This window comes from Cherax quadricarinatus, chromosome 46 (assembly GCF_038502225.1).
Source record: "Cherax quadricarinatus isolate ZL_2023a chromosome 46, ASM3850222v1, whole genome shotgun sequence".
Classification (NCBI taxonomy): domain Eukaryota; kingdom Metazoa; phylum Arthropoda; class Malacostraca; order Decapoda; family Parastacidae; genus Cherax; species Cherax quadricarinatus.
This window is the reverse complement of record NC_091337.1, coordinates 20,865,883-20,888,382: the sequence shown is the minus strand read 5'-3', so window position 1 is coordinate 20,888,382 and position 22,500 is coordinate 20,865,883. Positions and strand designations below refer to the sequence as shown.

Below are 22,500 nucleotides of genomic sequence, written 5' to 3'. Positions count from 1 at the left end.
CCACCACATCACTTTCTAGGCTATTCCATGGCCTGACTACTCTATGACTGAAGAAATACTTCCTAACATCCCTTTGATTCATCTGAGTCTTCAACTTCCAATTGTGACCTCTTGTGTCTGTGTCCCATCTCTAGAACATCCCGTCTTTGTCCACCTCGTCTATTCCGCGCAGTATTTTATATGTCGTTATCATGTCTCCCCTGACCCTCCTGGCCTCCAGTGTCATCAGGCCGATTTCCCTCAACCTTTCTTCATAGGACAATCCCCATAGCTCTGGGACTAGTCTTGTTGCAAACCTTTGCACTTTCTGTAATTTTTTGACGTGCTTGACTTGGTGTGGATTCCAAACTGGTGCTGCATACTCCAGTATGGGCCTGACGTAGATGGTATACAGAGTCTTAAACGAATCCTTACTGAGGTATCGGAACGCTATCCGTAGGTTTGCCAGGCGCCCGTATGCTGCAGCAGTTATCTGATTGATGTGCGCCTCAGGAGATATGCTCAGTGTTATACTCACCCCCAGATCTTTTTCCTTGAGTGAGGTTTGCAGTCTTTGGCCATCTAAACTATATTGCGTCTGCGGTCTTCTTTGCCCTTCCCCAATCTTCATGACTTTGCATTTGGCAGGGTTAAATTCAAGGAGCCAGTTGCTGGACCAGGCTTTTAGCCAGTCCAGGTCTCTTTGTAGTCCTGCCTGATCCTCGTCCGATTTGATTCTTCTCATTAACTTCACATCATCTGAGTCTATCCCTTCCGTTATGTTGTTCACATATACCAAGAACAGCACAGGTCCTAGGACTGACCCCTGTGGAACCCCGCTTGTCACAGGCGCCCACTCTGACACCTCGTCGCGTACCATGACTCCTCGTTGCCTCCCTGTCAGGTATTCTCTGATCTATTGCAGTGCCTTTCCTGTTATGTGTGCCTGATCCTCTAGCTTTTGCAGTAACCTCTTGTGAGGAACTGTGTCGAAGGCCTTCTTGCAGTCCAAAAATATGCAGTCGACCCACTCCTCTCTCTCGTCTTACTTCTGTCACCTTGTCATAAAACTCTAGTAGGTTTGTGACACAGGATTTTCCTTCCCTGAAACCGTGCTGGTTGTCAATTATACACTTGTTTCTTTCCAGGTGCTCCACCACTCTCCTCCTGATGATCTTCTCCATGACCTTGCTTACTATACACGTTAGTGATACAGGTCTGTAGTTTAGTGCCTCATGTCTGTCTCCCTTTTTAAAAATTGGGACGGGCGAGATATAAGCGACTATTGGCAGAAAGGTGGGCTAGTGCAAAGATGAGTAGTGGGGGGGGGGGGGGGGATTGAATAGGGTTGGAATATTTTTAAAAATCCAGTATTAGAATGTTGGGCAGAAGTTTGTGGTTATAGGAGGGTGGGGGCAGGAGGAAAGAGGAGTGATTGGTGGAATGATGAAGTAAAGGGTGTGATAAAAGAGAAAAAGGTAGCTTACGAGAGGTTTTTACAAAGCAGAAGTGTTATAAGAAGAGCAGAGTATATGGAGAGTAAAAGAAAGGTGAAGAGAGTGGTGAGAGAGTGCAAAAGGAGAGCAGATGAAAGAGTGGGAGAGGCACTGTCAAGAAATTTTAATGAAAATAAGAAAAAATTTTGGAGTGAGTTAAACAAGTTAAGAAAGCCTAGGGAAAGTATGGATTTGTCCGTTAAAAACAGATTAGGGGAGTTAGTAGATGGGGAGAGGGAGGTATTAGGTAGATGGCGAGAATATTTTGAGGAACTTTTAAATGTTGAGGAAGAAAGGGAGGTGGTAATTTCATGCACTGGCCAGGGAGGTATACCATCTTTTAGGAGTGAAGAAGAGCAGAATGTAAGTGTGGTGGAGGTACGTGAGGCATTACGTAGAATGAAAGGGGGTAAAGCAGCTGGAACTGATGGGATCAAGACAGAAATGTTAAAAGCAGGGGGGGATATAGTGTTGGAGTGGTTGGTACTTTTGTTTAATAAATGTATGAAAGAGGGGAAGGTACCTAGGGATTGGCGGAGAGCATGTATAGTCCCTTTATATAAAGGGAAAGGGGACAAAAGAGATTGTAAAAATTATAGAGGAATAAGTTTACCGAGTATACCAGGAAAAGTATACGGTAGGGTTATAATTGAAAGAATTAGAGGTAAGACAGAATGTAGAATTGCGGATGAGCAAGGAGGCTTCAGAGTGGGTAGGGGATGTGTAGATCAAGTGTTTACATTGAAGCATATATGTGAACAGTATTTAGATAAAGGTAGGGAAGTTTTTATTGCATTTATGGATTTAGAAAAGGCATATGATAGAGTGGATAGAGGAGCAATGTGGCAGATGTTGCAAGTATATGGAATAGGTGGTAAGTTATTAAATGCTGTAAAGAGTTTTTATGAGGAAAGTGAGGCTCAGGTTAGGGTGTGTAGAAGAGAGGGAGACTACTTCCCGGTAAAAGTAGGTCTTAGACAGGGATGTGTAATGTCACCATGGTTGTTTAATATATTTATAGATGGGGTTGTAAATCAAGTAAATGCTAGGGTGTTCGGGAGAGAGGTGGGATTAAATTTTGGGGAATCAAATTCAAAATGGGAATTGACACAGTTACTTTTTGCTGATGATACTGTGCTTATGGGAGATTCTAAAGAAAAATTGCAAAGGTTAGTGGATGAGTTTGGGAATGTGTGTAAAGGTAGAAAGTTGAAAGTGAACATAGAAAAGAGTAAGGTGATGAGGGTGTCAAATGATATAGATAAAGAAAAATTGGATATCAAATTGGGGAGGAGGAGTATGGAAGAAGTGAATGTTTTCAGATACTTGGGAGTTGACGTGTCGGCGGATGGATTTATGAAGGATGAGGTTAATCATAGAATTGATGAGGGAAAAAAGGTGAGTGGTGCGTTGAGGTATATATGGAGTCAAAAAACGTTATCTATGGAGGCAAAGAAGGGAATGTATGAAAGTATAGTAGTACCAACACTCTTATATGGGTGTGAAGCTTGGGTGGTAAATGCAGCAGCGAGGAGACGGTTGGAGGCAGTGGAGATGTCCTGTCTAAGGGCAATGTGTGGTGTAAATATTACGCAGAAAATTCGGAGTGTGGAAATTAGGAAAAGGTGTGGAGTTAATAAAAGTATTAGTCAGAGGGCAGAAGAGGGGTTGTTGAGGTGGTTTGGTCATTTAGAGAGAATGGATCAAAGTAGAATGACATGGAAAGCATATAAATCTATAGGGGAAGGAAGGCGGGGTAGGGGTCGTCCTCGTAAGGGTTGGAGAGAGGGGGTAAAGGAGGTTTTGTGGGCAAGGGGCTTGGACTTCCAGCAAGCGTGCCTGAGCATGTTAGATAGGAGTGAATGGAGACGAATGGTACTTGGGACCTGACAATCTGTCGGAGTGTGAGCAGGGTAATATTTAGTGAAGGGATTCAGGGAAACCGGTTGTTTTTGTATAGCCGGACTTGAGTAATAGAAATGGGAAGCAATGCCTGCACTTTATATAATATATAGATACACAGACACACACATGTACACAGTGGACCCCCGGATTACGTCATCAGAATTTGTAATACTAGGAATAAGCGACGTTTTTTCGTCAAAATACTGGCTCGGTTATAGTCACTGAACTCAGTATTAGTCATTCATCCCGAGCGCATCAGCATGGCCCAAGTGGTCTGACACGCCATTTACAGCCAGTGTGCCATTGTTTATCAGCCAGTGAGGATGATCCCATGCTTTGGTACGATACATTTTGTATTATTCCATTCTTTTTAGTGCTTGCATCTGTTAAATAAGCCACCATGGGCCCAAAGAAAGCTTCTAGTGCTGGCCCTTTGGTCAAGAAGGTGAGAAACACTACAGAATTCAAGACATCATTGCAAAATATGAAAGTGGAGCACATATCGCAGAGCTGGCCAGGTTGTATAACAAACCCCAAAACAACCATCGCTTCTATCGTGGCTAAGAGAAAGGAAATCATGGAAGCTGTTGTTGCGAAAGGTGCAAATATGCTTACAAAACGGAGATCGCAAATACTGGAATATGTGAAGACTTTGTTGTTGGTGTGGATCAATGAGAAACAATTGTCAGGAGATAGTGTTAAGCAGTCAATAATTTTTGAAGCGGTAAGGCAGTTGCATGATGATCTCGTAAAGAAAATGCCTGGAACTAGTGCTGATATTGGTGAATTTAAGGCCAGCAAAGGCTGGTTCGAGAGATTTAAGAATCATAGTGGCATACACAGTGTGATATGGCATGGTGAGGCTGCCAGTTCTGACAAAAAAGCAGCTGAAAAAATATGATCAGGACTTCAAACCCCAACAAGCGTTCATTTGTGAGGAAACAGGCCTCTTTTGGAAGAAAATGCCAAAGAGGACCTACGTTACTCAGGAGGAAAAGGCACTCCCAGGACACAAGCCTATGAAAGACAGGCCAACTCTCATGTTTTGTAGTAATGGTAGTGGGGATTTCAAAGTGAAGACTTTATTGGTGTATCACTCTGAAAATCCCAGTTTTCAAGAAAAACAGTGTCATCAAGAGTAAACTGTATGTAATGTGGAAGGCAAACAGTAAGGCATGGGTCACGAGGGATATTTTCCTTGATTCATTTAATGAAGTGTTTGGCCCCAGTGTGAAGAAATACCTCCTGGAAAATAAACTGGAACTCAAGTGCCTCCTGGTTATGGACAATGCTCCTGCTCATCCTCCAAACTTGGAAGAGCAAATGGTGCAGGAGTTTCATTTCATCAAAGCGAAGTTCTTGCCCCCTAATACCACTTCCCTCCTCCAGCCCAAGGCCCAGCAGGTCATTTCAAATTTCAAAAGACTGTACACCAAAGCAGTGTTTCAAAAGTGATTTCAAGTGACCTCAGACACTGAATTGACCCTAACAGAGATCTGGAAAGATCACTTCAGTATCTTCCACTGCATAAACTTTATAGTTAAGGCTTGGGAGGGAGTGACTTCAAGGACTTTGAACTCTGCTTGGAGAAAATTGTGATCAGAATGTGTACAAGAGAGGGATTCTGTAAGGTTTGGGGCTGACCCTAATGAGCCTATGCCAGTTGTGGAAAGTATTGTGGCACTGGGGAATTCCAAGGGGTTGGATGTGAGTTTCGAGGATTTGGAAGAGTTAGTGGAGGACCACGATGAAGAGTTAACCACTACAGAGCTGCAAGAGCTTCATCTGCAACAGCAACAGACCACAGCTCAGGAAATTGCTTCAGAGGAGGAGGAAGGGAAATGGAAGGTGCCTTCTTCAAAGATTAAGGAGATTTGCACAATGCGGACAAAGACGCAAATATTTATGGATGAACATCACCCTGACAAAGCTGTTGCAGGCTTTGTAGGCAACATGTACAATGACAATGTTGTGTCCTATTTTAGGGAAGTTTTAAAGACATGCCAGATACAGACCTCTCTGGAACACATTTTTGAGTGACAGGGGTCCAGTGACTCTCAAGCTGGTCCTAGTGGCATTAAAAAACAAAGAAGGGAAGTAACCCCAGAAAAGGACTTGGTACTTGATGTCTTTATGGAAGGGGATTCCTCTTCCAAACAATAGTACACCTCCATCCTCTTCCCTCCTCCTATTTCATCACTCATCAATAAGTCTTCAATAAAGGTAAGTGTCATTTTAGTACTGTTTTATTCTGCATGTTTCATTGTTTTCTGGGTAGAGAAATGTATATTTCATGTAAAAAATTATTCTTTTAATACTTTTGGGTGTCGGGAAGAGATTAATTGGATTTACATTATTTCTCATGAGGAAAATTAATTCGGAATTCATCAGATTCGGGTTTAGTCACTCTCTCTGGAATGGATTAATTAGGAAAACCAGGGGTTCACTGTACATACATACATACTGTACATATACACATATTTGGTAGGGTGTGCAAAAGAAGAAAATGAAAGGTGAATACAGGAAAGAGTAAGGTTATGAGGATAACAAAAAGATTAGGTGATGAAAGATTGGATATCAGATTGGAGGGAGAGAGTATGGAGGTGGTGAACGTATTCAGATATTTGGGAGTGGACGTGTCAGCGGATGGGTCTATGAAAGATGAGGTGAATCATAGAATTGATGAGGGAAAAAGAGTGAGTGGTGCACTTAGGAGTCTGTGGAGACAAAGAACTTTGTCCTTGGAGGCAAAGAGGGGAATGTATGAGAGTATAGTTTTACCAACGCTCTTATATGGGATATGGGTGTGAAGCATGGGTGATGAATGTTGCAGTGAGGAGAAGGCTGGAGGCAGTGGAGATGTCATGTCTGAGGGCAATGTGTGGTGTGAATATAATGCAGAGAATTCGTAGTTTGGAAGTTAGGAGGAGGTGCGGGATTACCAAAACTGTTGTCCAGAGGGCTGAGGAAGGGTTGTTGAGGTGGTTCGGACATGTAGAGAGAATGGAGCGAAACAGAATGACTTCAAGAGTGTATCAGTCTGTAGTGGAAGGAAGGCGGGGTAGGGGTCGGCCTAGGAAAGGTTGGAGGGAGGGGGTAAAGGAGGTTTTGTGTGCAAGGGGCTTGGACTTCCAGCAGGCATGCATGAGCGTGTTTGATAGGAGTGAATGGAGACAAATGGTTTTTAATACTTGACGTGCTGTTGGAGTGTGAGCAAAGTAACATTTATGAAGGGATTCAGGGAAACCGGCAGGCCGGACTTGAGTCCTGGAGATGGGAAGTACAGTGCCTGCACTCTGAAGGAGGGGTGTTAATGTTGCAGTTTAAAAACTGTAGTGTAAAGCACCCTTCTGGCAAGACAGTGATGGAGTGGATGATGGTGAAAGTTTTTCTTTTTCGGGCCACCCTGCCTTGGTGGGAATCGGCCAGTGTGATAATAAAATAAAATAATAATACACATATACAGTGTAACCCTAGTTATCGTTTTTAATTTGTTCCCAAGAGACTGATGAAAACCAAATTCGATAAAAACTAAAGCAATATTTCCCATAAGAAAAAATGTAAATCCAATTAATCTGTTCCAGACACCCAAAAATATTAACAAAATATACATTTTATAAAGAATGACTATAGTTTTACATACAGAAAACAATGAGAAATAAATACAATGCACTAAATTTAATGGATAATTTTTTTTTTTAACAAACCGGCCGTATCCGATCAAGGCAGGGTGGCCCCCCCCCCAAAAAAAAAAACTAAAGTTTCTCTTTTTAAATTTAGTAATTTATACAGGAGAAGGAGTTACTAGCCCCTTGCTCCCGGCATTTTAGTCACCTCTTACAACACACATGACTTACGGAGGAAGAATTCTGTTCCACTTCCCCATGGAGATAAGAGGAAATAAATAAGAACAAGAACTAGAAAGAAAATAGAAGAAAACCCAGAGGGGTGTATATATATATATATGCTTGTACATGTATGTGTAGTGTAACCTAAGAGTAAGTAGAAGCAGCAAGATGTACCTGTAATCTTGCACATTTATGAGACAGAAAAAAGACATCAGCAATCCTACCATCATGTAAAACAATTACAGGTTTCCATTTTACACTCACTTGACAGGACGGTAGTACCTATAAGGATAATTATAATGAAATAATTTTTACTTAGAACAATAGTTAAAAATTAACTGTTTGGAAAATTCGGTGGTGTCTGGGACTTTACCCTATTTTTTCCACATGTTCATTTCAATTACCTAATTCAATATTATGTTATGAGTTTCAGAACACACCACACACATTATGAGTGTTTTCTGTAGAGTATTCATGAAATGAATATCAAAAATGCTGAATAATGTAATCTTATGGATTACTGAGTTTGAAGTCTGAGTGTATATATTCACCATCTCTTGCGGCATAAGTAGTTTAATCAATTTTGTCTCAACTTTATTATTTTTAAATAAACAAAAAGTAGTCAATGAGAAAAAGGGGAATTTTAAAGGATTTTGTATAGTCAGAGTTCTTTACAAGAAAGCTCCAATGACCCACTAAGAATTAAACCAGGCCACAATCACTTCCACTCGCTTCTAAATACCTCCAGTAAGGATTACCTCATACCTGTCAACTTAATTTGCTCAGCTTCCATTGTCGTTCATAACCATCTAGAAAAACCTGCTGGTTGTACTTCCAGTTGCCACCCATTATCACTATTTTAAACACCTGCCTCTTGCCAGAAGAACTAAATTAAGAACTACACAAAATGGTTCTCTGGCAATTTCTCACCAGAATGCAAGTACATTCCATACATCATGATAAAATACCTGGCAGCCTGGATCATTCACTGAGTTGTGAGTATGCATGTAAGGCATCGTTTGTATACTTACAGAAGCTAAAGTAATGAATACCTTTACAAATAAGTCACATCAGTATCTCCACTTGTGAAGTACAGAATAATGTTTATATTTGGTTAGTTAATTAGAAAAGCTAGGATTCAGACACTAATGCAAAGAAATTGGGTATATTGTATAATACATGCAACAATCAAGGGTACAATTAATGGCATGCACAATTCAATTAAAAAATATACAGCTTGAAGCAACATCCATTAAAAATATTAACAAATGACCATTCCTAATATAACTTGGTACAGTACATTCAATGCATCCCTACACTGTTTCTAGACAAAACATCAATTACACTGGTCTACAGAAAAAATGCTTTTGAAATCAAACTAGTCATTCTTAATTAATTTTGGGTCAATGAATATGGAAATTATCCTTGATATTGCAAATAGAGATATGGACTCAGGCCACTTGTTTGTTATTCTTGACCAGAGAAGGGAGGAACGTAAATAAACTATTTTTTTATTATTTTTATTATCACACTGGCCGATTCCCACCAAGGCAGGGTGGCCCGAAAAAGAAAAACTTTCACCATCATTCACTCCATCACTGTCTTGCCAGAAGGGTGCTTTACACTACAGTTTTTAAACTGCAACATTAACACCCCTCCTTCAGAGTGCAGGCACTGTACTTCCCATCTCCAGGACTCAAGTCCGGCCTGCCGGTTTCCCTGAACCCCTTCATAAATGTTACTTTGCTCACACTCCAACAGCACGCCAAGTATTAAAAACCATTTGTCTCCATTCACTCCTATCAAACACGCTCACGCATGCCTGCTGGAAGTCAAAGCCCCTCGCACACAAAACCTCCTTTACTCCCTCCCTCCAACCTTTCCTAGGCCGACCCCTACCCCGCCTTCCTTCCACTACAGACTGATACACTCTTGAAGTTATTCTGTTTCGCTCCATTCTCTCCACATGTCCGAACCACCTCAACAACCCTTCCTATATGGGGGAAAAAGGCTCTTGATCCAAACCAATACTGCATAATTGTTTAAACTACATATACACTTTCTTATGGCCACAATGTGCAACTGTTTAACCCTTAAACGGTCCAAACGTGTATATACGTTCACTTGTGCAGCACCCCAAATATTTTTGAAAAAAAAAAAAAAAAAAAAAAAAAGAAAATTGACATGTTTCAGAATAAAAAAAAATTAGGGTCAGTACTTACTGAGATATGAGGCTGAGAAGTAGGCACTGGATGCTCATGTGACAGCAACATCGAGTCTTGCGACTTGCAGAAGTGTTGCCGATATACCTTTTTTTCTATTTTTCATATTATTTTATGTAATTTTTATGTTCTGATAATTACAATTTGTAGTAGTTCTTGTCATTTTATAACCAATCTTTGATCTGACACTAGTATTAGGTACTGAAATTGTACTCAAATTGTCACAAACACACTGACAGGTGGACATTTACACCTACCTTAGCCATTTGCTATTGTCTTGTAATACGTACATACAAAGTATTTATATGTCCCAGCAATGTTTCGGATATGTGGAAGAAGTGTAGACAGCCTGTACTGTCTGCACAGACAGCCCATGCTGTCTGCCAGCTTAGTTCATATTTTGCACCATGCTGGTGCTGCCACCTATAGGCGTTGCCACTTCAGCCTGCCTGCCCTTGCCTCGCTCTCACACAGCGGCCTAGCAGGAAGACACAAGGCCTACTAGCAGCTCTCTCTCGTGGGATGGCCTTCCCGGGCCATGGGCACAACACACAAACCTGTGTACCCACCACGACATTATCAATAAACAAAGAAGCCTCCGAAGTGTATCATTAACCACCCGCTTGCAGCATCACCAATAAACCCATTAAACATTGGTAGCAGCGGTGGTCACAGCAGTTGTTTGCCCAGAGAGAGGAAGGAAGAGGTATGAAGTCATCTCCACTTCTTCATCCCATACAACAAGCATCCGTCTCTCAACGAGTTATCATGATGTCGTGTCTGCACGTTTGAGCATCCAGACACAGGTACAAGCAGGATCCAGCCGAAATTTGCCGAAATTCTCCGAGAATTGTAAGTGACCCCATGCTACAGCGTCCCACGCTGTTTCTCAAGTCACGTGTTCAGCGTCACTTGTATGTTGCTGTTGTTGTTCAGCTCAGCACAGCCGTTTCAGCAAGCCAGAGGTGAGTTTTGTGGCAATTTCTGCGTCCAGTGTGAGTTCTCCACGTGTTTGTGGGAGGAGGAAGTGGCCGTTCCTCACCTTGCCCATGCTCGCCCTACTCACGCTCACCTGTCTACCATACACTCACCAATGCCCACTCCCTCTGCTGTGTTTTCTGCTGTTTTTCGTGTGAATTCTTTGCCAGTGCTGTGTATCCGAGTGCCCGAGGCCACTCGAAGCTACGTGGATCAGCATGCCACGTAGATCACGACGCCACGTGGATCCCGAAGCCATGTGGGTGTGGGCGATGTCATGTAGATCTACCAGCCACCTAAGTTACCAGATGTCCCAGGCCTCATGCTGTGGTCTGCTGCCCGCATCACATTGACGTCACCGACGATGCTGCCCGACTTCATGTCACCGATGCTGCTGCCCGACTTCATGACGTCACGATGTCTGCCTGACATCACCTCGAGATGTCTGCTGACGTCACAGCGCTGCTGACGTCACCTCGCGACATCACGCCTGACATCACATGTCACATCGAGTGTTCTAGTAATTATTTCAGTATTGTCGAGAAGATTGAGAGAAGATATATGTCGTGTTAATTCCTCTCAGTCAGTGTTCTCACATTTTAGTATATGTCTTAGTGTCAGTTTTATGCACAGAAAAGCATCATTTGCTAGTTTAAGGCATGTTGTATCGCATGTACAGCGGGTGTGTTTAAAGTTTCCGTGTGTCCAGTGAGGTCTGAGCCAGACCTGAGTAGCACCACTGTGCTAAGTCACCCGATGTGACCAGTGCATATGACAGCTGATGTCAAGTCAGCCCCGAGTGACCGAGCCCCCTTGTACAGAAAGCTTTTATGCTCGTTGCTCGTGATGTTCTGCAGAATCGTACCTGCTACGATTCCCATCGAGATTTGTTTCACTTCACCTCCAGACCTTCAGAATGCAGTTATATGTAGAGAAACAAGTCTGGGGACGCTTAGACTAACCTCTGCTATAACTCCAACTGTCGAGAGAATGATACTCGTCAAGCCGCAGTCAGCCCTGTCGGCAGGTGCTCTGTCAGCCTCGTGTCACAAGCTTCAGTGAGCAGCCTGCACAAAGAAGATGTCACTTTGACTGCTAGCTCTCTCACAGCAGTCTGGTGTATGATGTTACGACTCCCAGATGTTTCGCCCAGTCGTCTCTGCCACGACTCGCTCCACGCTCGCCAGCAGTGACAGCCCAGCGACAGTACCAGTAGAGAAGTGTCCTCCTGAGTCGCTTGCCAGAAGTCCTGCCCAGTTGCCGAGTTTTGTCGACGCCTCACTCAAGGGCACCAGCATGTCGTGCCCCAGGTTGAGTGAAAACCTGCAGCGACTCCTACGATGACTGCTTCACCGTTCCCGAGGAGACCATACCCTGTTACGTTACAGCTCAGCCGCAGCGATGTCTCCCGTGTTGAAGTATCTGTACAAACGCAGGAAGACGTGCAGTGATGCACTTCGATGCTCACTGCCTTTGACCACGATGTTTAGCACACCCCACATGTTTTTTCTTCCCTCCCTGTAGGAAGTTTTTTTTTCCATGTCCATATGTATATATATGTTTTTATTTTGTGTTCTGTGCCCTGTGCCTATGAGAGAGACCGAGATTCTTTTACCACCAGTATTGTCGTGTCGGGACGACGCGCTGTAGGTGGCCGAGCATATGTAGACAGCCTGTACTGTCTGCACAGACAGCCCATGCTGTCTGCCAGCTTAGTTCATATTTCATGCCATGCTGGTGCTGCCACCTATAGGCGTTGCCACTTCAGCCCGCCTGCCCTTGCCTCGCTCTCGCTCACACAGCAGCCTAGCAGGAAGACACAAGGCCTACTAGCAGCTCTCTCTCGTGGGATGGCCCTCCCGGGCCATGGGCACAACACACAAGCCTGTGTACCCACCACGACATTATCAATAAACAAAGAAGCCTCCGAAGTGTATCATTAACCACCTGTTTGCAACATCACCAATAAACCCATTAAACAGAAGAAGAAGTAGTAGTTGTTTGTTTGTTTGTTTGTTTGTTTGTTTGTTTGATGATGATGATGATGATGATGATGATGATGATGATGATGATGATGATGATGATGATGATGATGATGATGATGATGATGATGATGATGATGATGATGATGATGATGATGATGATGATGATGATGATGATGATGATTATGATGATGATGATGATGATGATGATGATGATGATGATGATGATGATGATGATGATGATGATGATGATGATGATGATGATGATGATGATGATGATGATGATGATGATGATGATGATGATGATGATGATGATGATGATGATGATGATGATGATGATGATGATGATGATGATGATGATGATGATGATGATGATGATGATGATGATGATGATGATGATGATGATGATGATGATGATGATGATGATGATGATGATGATGAAAAATTAATTCATAAACGAATCTACTCCTACCTCATCTCCCAAAACATTCTCAACCCCTGCCAATTTGGATTCAGGCCTAATAAAAATACTAATGATGCTATTATACACATGCTAGAACATATATACACTGCAAAAGAGAAAAAAGAAGTCCCACTGGGGATCTTCATTGACTTACGTAAAGCTTTTGATACAGTTGACCATGACTTGCTCCACGTAAAATTGTCACAACCAGGTATGGTATAAGAGGGCACTCCCTCAACTACCTCAAGTCATACCTCAGCAACAGAAGCCAATATGTGTACGCAAATGGGGCAAGCTCTTCCGCACAACCAATTACAGTTGGTGTCCCACAGGGAAGTGTCCTTGGCCCTCTTCTCTTTCTCCTATACATAAATGACCTACCAAATGCTTCGCAATTACTCAAACCCACACTTTTTGCAGATGACACTACATACGTCTTCTCTCACCCGAGCCCAGTCACGCTAGCCAATACTGTAAATACCGAATTACAGAAAATATCTACCTGGATGAGGACTAACAAACTTACACTAAACATTGACAAAACCTACTTCATTCAGTTTGGTAACAGAGCTACAGATGTACCTCTTAACATAACGATAAACGGATTACCTATCACAAAGCTAACAGAGGGAAAATTCTTAGGAATCCACCTTGATAATAGACTCAAAGTTCATACACATATACAACAAATTTCTAAGAAAATTTCCAAGACTGTAGGCATACTATCGAAGATACGGTACTATGCTCCACAGTCAGCCCTCCTGGCCCTTTATCACTCTCTTATTTACCCCTATCTCACCTATGGAATTTGTGCATGGGGCTCAACAACAATTAACCATCTCAGACCACTAATTACCCAACAAAAGGCCGCAGTTAGAATGATAACAAATTCTCACTACAGGCAACACACTCCACCAATATTCAAAACACTCAACCTACTCACCATACAAAACATCCATACTTATTACTGCACCTATTACATACATAGAACACTTAACTCTGATATTAACCCTCCCCTCAAACATCTCCTTGCCAACCTCAACAGAACACATGACCATAACACAAGGCACAGATCACTCTTTGATGTTCCTCGTGTCCATCTCACGCTATGCAAAAACTCAATGCACATAAAAGGCCCTAAAATCTGGAATTCATTACCTGTAAAAATAAAAGAAACACTACCTGTTTATAAATTCAAGTCTCTTCTCAAAGATCACTTACTCACCCAAAACCAAATAAAAACTGAATAACTGAACCTTATAAATTGTATATCCTAAATGTTACTCACAATTATATCACATAAATGTTAAACCTAGGACCCAATCTAACTTTGTTATTTTTTAAATACACTACCTAACAGAATACTCCATTCTACTGAATGTACAGCAATGCATGCAACCATATGACCTTTGTAATACTCATTTGCACTTTATAGTTATCTGTTTACAATAATGTCTTATCACTGATTTCATCATTGCTTAGTTAATCTTAAGTTAATTTTAAGCCAGCCCGTAATGCTATGCATATAAGTGGCTTTGGCATGCTGCTCTCACCTGTATTTTTTTGTACCTCTGTATGTATGCTAAAATTACTAAATAAATAAATAAATAAATAAATAAATAAATTGACGAGGAGGATGAGGAGGATGAGGATGAGGATGAGGATGAGGATGATGAGGATGAGGATGAGGATGATGATGATGATGATGATGATGATGATGATGATGATGATGATGATGATGATGATGATGATGATGATGATGATGATGATGATGATGATGATGATGATGATGATGATGATGATGATGATGATGATGATGATGATGATGATGATGATGATGATGATGATGATGATGATGATGATGGATATGATGGATAGGGTAGCAATGTGGCAAATGTTGCAAGTATATGGAATAGGTGGGAAGTTACTAAATGCTGTAAAGAGCTTTTATGAGGATAGTGAGGCTCAGGTTAGGGTGTGTAGAAGAGAGGGAGACTACTTCCCGGTAAAAGTAGGTCTTAGACAGGGATGTGTAATGTCACCATGGTTGTTTAATATATTTATAGATGGGGTTGTAAAAGAAGTAAATGCTAGGGTGTTCGAGAAAGGAGTGGAATTAAATTATGGGGAATCATATACTAAATGGGAATTGACACAGTTGCTTTTTGCTGACGATACTGTGCTTATGGGAGATTCTAAAGAAAATTGCAAAGGTTAGTGGATGAGTTTGGGAGTGTGTGTAAAGGTAGAAAGTTGAAAATGAACATAGAAAAGAGTAAGGTGATGAGGGTATCAAATGATTTAGATAAAAAAAAATTGGATGTCAAATTGGGGAGGAGTATGGAAGAAGTGAATGTTTTCAGATATTTGGGAGTTGACGTGTCAGCAGATAGATTTATGAAGGATGAGGTTAATCACAGAATTGATGAGGGAAAAAAGGTGAGTGGTGCATTGACGTATATGTGGAGACAAAAAACGTTATCTATAGAGGCAAAGAAGGGAATGTATGAAAGTATAGTAGTACCAACACTCTTACATGGGTGTGAAGCTTGGGTTGTGAATGCAGAAGCGAGGAGGCGATTGGAGGCAGTGGAGATGTCCTGTCTAAGGGCAACGTGTGGTGTAAATATTATGCAGAAAATTCGTTGTGTGGAAATTAGGAGAAGGTGTGGAGTTAATAAAAGTATTAGTCAGAGGGCTGAAGAGGGTTTGTTGAGGTGGTCTGGCCATTTAGAGAGAATGGATCAAAGTAGAATGACATGGAGAGCTTATAAATCTGTAGGGGAAGGAAGGCGGGGTAGGGGTCATCCTCGAAAAGGTTGAAAGGAAGGGGTAGGATAGGTTTTGTGGGCGAAGGACTTGGACTTCCAGCAGGCATGCATGAGCGTGTTCAATAGGAGTGAATGGAGATGAATGGTATTTGGGACCTGACAATCTGTTGGAGTGTGAGCAGGGTAATATTTAGTGAAGGGATTCAGGGAAACCGGTTATTTTTATATAGCCGGACTCGAGTCCTGGAAATGGGAAGTACAATGCCTGCACTCTAAAGGAGGGGTTCAGGATATTAGCAGTTTGGAGGGATATGTTGTGTATCTTTATATGTATATGCTTCTGAACTGTTGTGTTCTGAGCACCTCTGCAAAAACAGTGATTATGATTATGTGTGAGTGAGGTGAAAGTGTTGAATGATGATGGAAGTATTTTCTTTTTGGGGAATTTCTTTCTTTTTTGGGTCACCCTGCCTCGGTGGGAGACGGCCGAATTTTTAAAAAAAAAAAAAAAAAAAAGTTCCCTTGAAGCATGAGAAACAGTCCCCCCCCCCTGACAGTGACATGATAAGATGAGATAACAACTGATAAGAGCTGATGTTTGATGGGCATACACGAAGATGGGGGAGGGTACAGCTGATAAGAAAAGATTAGAGGTGATATTTGATGAGCATCCCCCTCACTTTGTTTTCGTTGGTACACAAACATGTCTGTTTGTCTATTTGTCAAGTTCCCTGTCCATCTGTCTATCCGTCTAGCTCTCTGTCTCAGAGAGAGCCACAAGACTCCGTCGTCATCACGTTTACTCACATCTTCAAGCAGAGTATAGCACTGTGTCCGGATTTTTTGGGTTATCCAAGGTAATTTACACTATGTATACTTGTATTTATGTGTACCTAAGACAGACAGATAGAAAGAGAGACAGATTGAAAGAGATACAGAGACAGATAGACAAAGACAGATAGAGACAGAGAGAGAGAGAGAGATAGACAGAGACAGACACAGACACAGATAGAGACAGAGGTAGACAGAGACAGACAGAGGAAGACAGAGATAGAGATACAGAGATAGACAGGCCCTAAACTTGGGGTTAACATCACTTTTCTCTTGAAAGAGGAGTGTTAATATGCCATTACATCAGTGAATCCTTGGTGTTTGCTGCACTGTTTGCTCTAGCTGGCGCTCCCACAAGGTACTAAGCGGTCCCAGATTTTTTTAATACCACGCACATTGAGTGTTAGGACCCATTCTATGCTGACAAGGCATCTCAGGCCAATCGTGCCAAATTCGAAGGCAGGAAAAAATAAAACGTATATATACGTTTGGGGCACTACGCGTAAGAACGTATATATACATTTGGACCGTTTAAGGGTTAAACAAAATACCAGCAAATACAATTTCTTCTAGTCATTCAACTGTTACAGCCATATTTCTTTTCAGTACCCTTAAAAATCATAAACTGATTTTTTTGTTTTTCCAAGGCTCAAAAGTCTTCAAAATTGGTAGACCGGTGTTTTATCACTATTATTATTATTATTATTTAGGGCAAAGTGCTAAACCCACAGCGGTCATACAGCACCTGGGAAACAGGAAGCAATCAGTCAATCCATGGAAGGATTGGATAAATCCAATTCCTTGTATCAATAGTCCATCAGCATCAAGGAACCTACCTCGAGAGGTCAGAAATAATAGATTAACATGTTTATCATGAATTAAAGATTTTACCTCCCTTATGATTAGCAAATAGCTACCTTCACAAATACAGTGGAACCTCCACTATCTGAAATGAAAGTACAGTAGTTGCAATTCCACAAATTCTACAGTGTTGGACTAGTTGTATCACATACAGATACATAGGTGTGTGTTTGTAATTATAGGCAATATAAACACAATTCTTCTTCTCTTTTTTTAGTATATGTCTACAGGAGAAGGGGTTACTAGCCCATCGCTCCCGGCATTTTAGTCGCCTCATATGACACGCATGGCTTACGGAGAAAAGATTCTTTTCCACTTTCCCATGGACAATAGAAGAAATAAAGTAGAACAAGAGCTATTTAGAAAAAAGAGAAAAACCAAGATGTATGTATATATATACATATGCATGTGTGTGTCTGTGAAGTGAGACCAAAGTGTAAGTAGGAGTAGCAGGATATCCCTGTTATCTAGCATGTTTATGAGACAGAAAAAGAAACCAGCAATCCTACCATCATGTTACAGGTTTCTGTTTCACAATCATCTGGAGTGTGAGCAAAGTAACATTTATGAAGGGATTCAGGGAAACCGGCAGGCCGGACTTGAGTCCTGGAGATGGGAAGTACAGTGCCTGCACTCTGAAGGAGGGGTGTTAATGTTGCAGTTTAAAAACTGTAGTGTAAAGCACCCTTCTGGCAAGACAGTGATGGTGTGAGTGATGGTGGAAGTTTTTCTTTCTCGGGCCACCCGGCCTTGGTGGGAATCGGCCAGTGTGTTAATAAAAAAAAAAAATAAACAGTCAAACCATACTAATTTTCCACACTCTTTTCTTACACATTAGTTAGTGTCAGTTTATGAAAGCTGTGTTTAAACTTTTAGGTAAAATCAGTCAGGTAACATCAATTTATACTGCAGATATGCATATCTAACCACAAACAAACAAATTAAATAATAGGAATATGTCTGGCAGTGGGATGTCTCAGCAAAAAATGCACTTAAAATCTATACTTTTTTCCCTGTGGTGTATGAATAAGCTGACAGAACCTGAATTTCTTCCTGCCATAATCTCTTGACACCATGTGGCAGTGACAGAAATGATGACGAAGATGTGCCGCTTCTAAAATATTCCTCAAGCAGCATGGCTGACTAGTGAGCAAGAGAAAAGTCTTTTATGGAGACAAGGAGTGATTACATGTACTTACTTAATGAGTGTGGATGTGCACTTGCTGTTTTTTTTTTTCAACAAGTCGGCCGTCTCCCACCAAGGTAGGGTGACCCAAAGAGAAAGAAAATCCCCAAAAAGAAAATACTTTCATCATCATTCAACACTTTCACCTCACTCACACATAATCACTGTTTTTGCAGAGGTGCCCAGAATACAACACTTTAGAAGTATATACATATAAAAATACACAATATATCTCTTCAAACTGCCAATATTCCGAACCCCTCCTTTAGAGTGCAGGCATTGTACTTCCCATTTACAGGACTCATGTCTGGTAATATAAAATAACCAGTTTCCCTGAATCCCTTCACTAAATATAACCCTGCTCACACTCCAACAGATCATCAGGTCCCAAATACCTTTTGTCTCCATTCACTCCTATCTAACACGCTCACGCACGCTTGCTGGAAATCCAAACCCCTCCCTCCAACATTTTCGAGGACGACCCCTACCCCGCCTTCCTTCCCCTACAGATTTATATGCTCTCCATGACATTCTACTTTAATCCATTCTCTTTAAATGACCAAACCGCCTCAACAAACCCTATTCAGCCCTCTGACTAATACTTTTATTAACTCCACACCTTCTCCTAATTTCCACACTCCGAATTTTCTGCATAATATTTACACCACACATTGCTCTTAGACAGGACATCTCCACTGCCTCCAACTGCCTCCTTGCTGCAGCATTTACAACCCAAGCTTCACACCCATATAAGATTGTTGGTACTACTATACTTTCATACATTCCCTTCTTTGCCTCCATAGATAACATTTTTTGCCTCCACATATACCTCAATGCACCACTCACCTTTTTTCCCTCATCAATTCTATGATTAACCTCATCCTTCATAAATCCATCTGCTGACACTTCAACTCCCAAATATATGAAAACATTCACTTCTTCCATACTCGGTGGTCTGGTGGCTAAAGCTCCCGCTTCACACACGGAGGGCCCGGGTTCGATTCCCGGCGGGTGGAAATTCCGACACGTTTCCTTACACCTATTGTCCTGTTTACCTAGCAGCAAATAGGTACCTGGGTGTTAGTCGACTGGTGTGGGTCGCATCCTGGGGGACAAGATTAAGGACCCCAATGGAAATAAGTTAGACAGTCCTCGATGACGCACTGACTTTCTTGGGTTATCCTGGGTGGCTAACCCTCCGGGGTTAAAAATCCGAACGAAATCTTATCTTAAATCTTATCTTATCCTCCTCCTCAATTTGATATCCAATTTTTCTTTATCTAAATCATTTGATACTCTCATCACCTTACTCTCTTCTATGTTCACTTTCAACTTTCTACCTTTATACACATTCCCAAATTCATCCACTAACCTTGCAATTTTTCTTTAGAATCTCCCATAAGCACAGTATCATCAGCAAAAAGTAACTGTATCAATTCCCATTTTGTATTTAATTCCCCATAATTTAATCCCACCCCTCTCCCGAACACCCTAGCATTTACTTCTTTTACAACCCCATCTATAAATATATTAAACAACCATGGTGACATTACACATCCCTGTCCAAGACCTACTTTTACCAGGAAGTAGTCTCCTTCTCTTCTACACACCCTAACCTGAGCCTCACTATCCTCATAAAAACTCTTTACAGCATTTAGTAACTTACCACCTATTCCATACACTTGCAACATCTGCCACATTGCTCCCCTATCCACTCTAAAACCTCCTTGCTCATCCACAATTCTACAACCTGTCTTACCTCTAATTCTTTCAATAATAACCCTACTGTACACTTTTCCTGGTATACTCAATAAACTTATTCCTCTATAATTTTTACAATCTCTTTTGTCCCCCTTCCCTTTATATAAAGGGACTATACACGCTCTCTGCCAATCCCTAGGTACCTTCCCCTCTTTCATACATTTATTAAACAAAAATACCAACCACTCCAACACTATGTCCCCCCCTGCTTTTAACATTTTTGTCATGATCCCGTCAGTTCCAGCTGCTTTACCCCCTCTCATTCTACGTAATGCCTCACGCACCTACCCCACATTCACATCCTGCTCTTCTTCACTCCTAAAAGATGATATACCTCCTTGGCCAGTGCATGAAATTACCATCTCCCTTTCTTTGTCGACATTTAAAAGTTCCTCAAAATATTCTCGCCATCTACCCTAAACCTAGATAAATTATACACAGGTACAATGCTAATTTTCTGGTAATGGATGGTTCAGCACCTCTCTCAGTCCAGACAAAATTATGACTAGTTTTTTTTTACCAGACTGGTTTACTGCGCAGCTACAGATGGCACTGTGTGTATCACGTGCACACTTACAGTGGTTACACTGCGGTTGTTGGTGGTGATACTTGAATCTGTGAGATTCTTAGAATATTTTACTAACAATTAACCCTAGTCTTCGCTACTGTTAGTATCTATAAAAGGAACTAAATTTTCAGGTGAATTAATCAAGGGGCCAAGACAATATTCCTTTGTGACAGAATTTTTATCTGATGCATGAAAAATTACACAGGGAAAGATTAAAGCATATGAGGCAAGTTCACTTGGATGAAATATTTTAAAAAGATAGCCAAAAAGAATGTGTCACTCAGTAGGCCTTTGTCTGAAAATCCTGTAGCTTTAATTTCAAGTACATCAACAAATCCACAATAAAGCAGTCAATTAGGAAACAGACAATAATCATGACAACCCTCATTTTCCAGACCTCTGTGACAGGGTCTACAATTCCAGTCAACTTTTAAAATTTACCACTTTTGGGAGTGGTAATACTGCAACATTCTTATTTTTTTATTATTTTTTTTTTATTATCACACTGGCCGATTCCCACCAAGGCAGGGTGGCCCGAAAAAGAAAAACTTTCACCATCATTCACTCCATCACTGTCTTGCCAGAAGGGTGCTTTACACTACAGTTTTTAAACTGCAACATTAACACCCCCTCCTTCAGAGTGCAGGCACTGTACTTCCCATCTCCAGGACTCAAGTCCGGCCTGCCGGTTTCCCTGAATCCCTTCATAAATGTTACTTTGCTCACACTCCAACAGCACGTCAAGTATTAAAAACCATTTGTCTCCATTCACTCCTATCAAACACGCTCATGCATGCCTGCTGGAAGTCCAAGCCCCTCACACACAAAACCTCCTTTACCCCCTCCCTCCAACCTTTCCTAGGCCGACCCCTACCCCGCCTTCCTTCCACTACAGACTGATACACTCTTGAAGTCATTCTGTTTCGCTCCATTCTCTCTACATGTCTGAACCACCTCAACAACCCTTCCTCAGCCCTCTGGACAACAGTTTTGGTAATCCCGCACCTCCTCCTAACTTCCAAACTACGAATTCTCTGCATTATATTCACACCACACATTGCCCTCAGACATGACATCTCCACTGCCTCCAGCCTTCTCCTCGCTGCAACATTCATCACCCACGCTTCACACCCATATAAGAGCGTTGGTAAAACTATACTCTCATACATTCCCCTCTTTGCCTCCAAGGACAAAGTTCTTTGTCTCCACAGACTCCTAAGTGCACCACTCACTCTTTTTCCCTCATCAATTCTATGATTCACCTCATCTTTCATAGACCCATCCGCTGACATGTCCACTCCCAAATATCTGAATACGTTCACCTCCTCCATACTCTCTCCCTCTTATTACGTACAATAATTAGTAAACTTGCTTCATTTACACTAATGTTTAAGTTTCCAACAGACCATGGTGGGTCAGAGGTGTATTGTAGAATTATTATGTGACCCATGTTGGTCTAGAAAAACATATTTCGGCATGGGCTAAGAACCAGGGGTGATGGAAAATCAATGTTATACCTGTATAATGAAAATCAAGTGTCACATGTGAAATATCAACCTCCCCAACCTATGCACATTGTGAGATCACAGTGCAATGTCTGGCAAGTGTTAGTATCTGCTTCCCCCACCAGACTCCCTCCCCCTACTGAT

At 41.6% G+C, this 22,500-nt stretch overlaps 1 protein-coding gene across 9 annotated transcripts in view; it reads right to left on the bottom strand.

The window, feature by feature from the left end:
* The window catches only part of LOC128696749 (tudor domain-containing protein 7B), a 462,427-nt gene that overhangs the window by 113,095 nt on the left and 326,832 nt on the right, over positions 1-22,500 (bottom strand). The gene's annotated exons all lie outside the window — the stretch shown is intronic.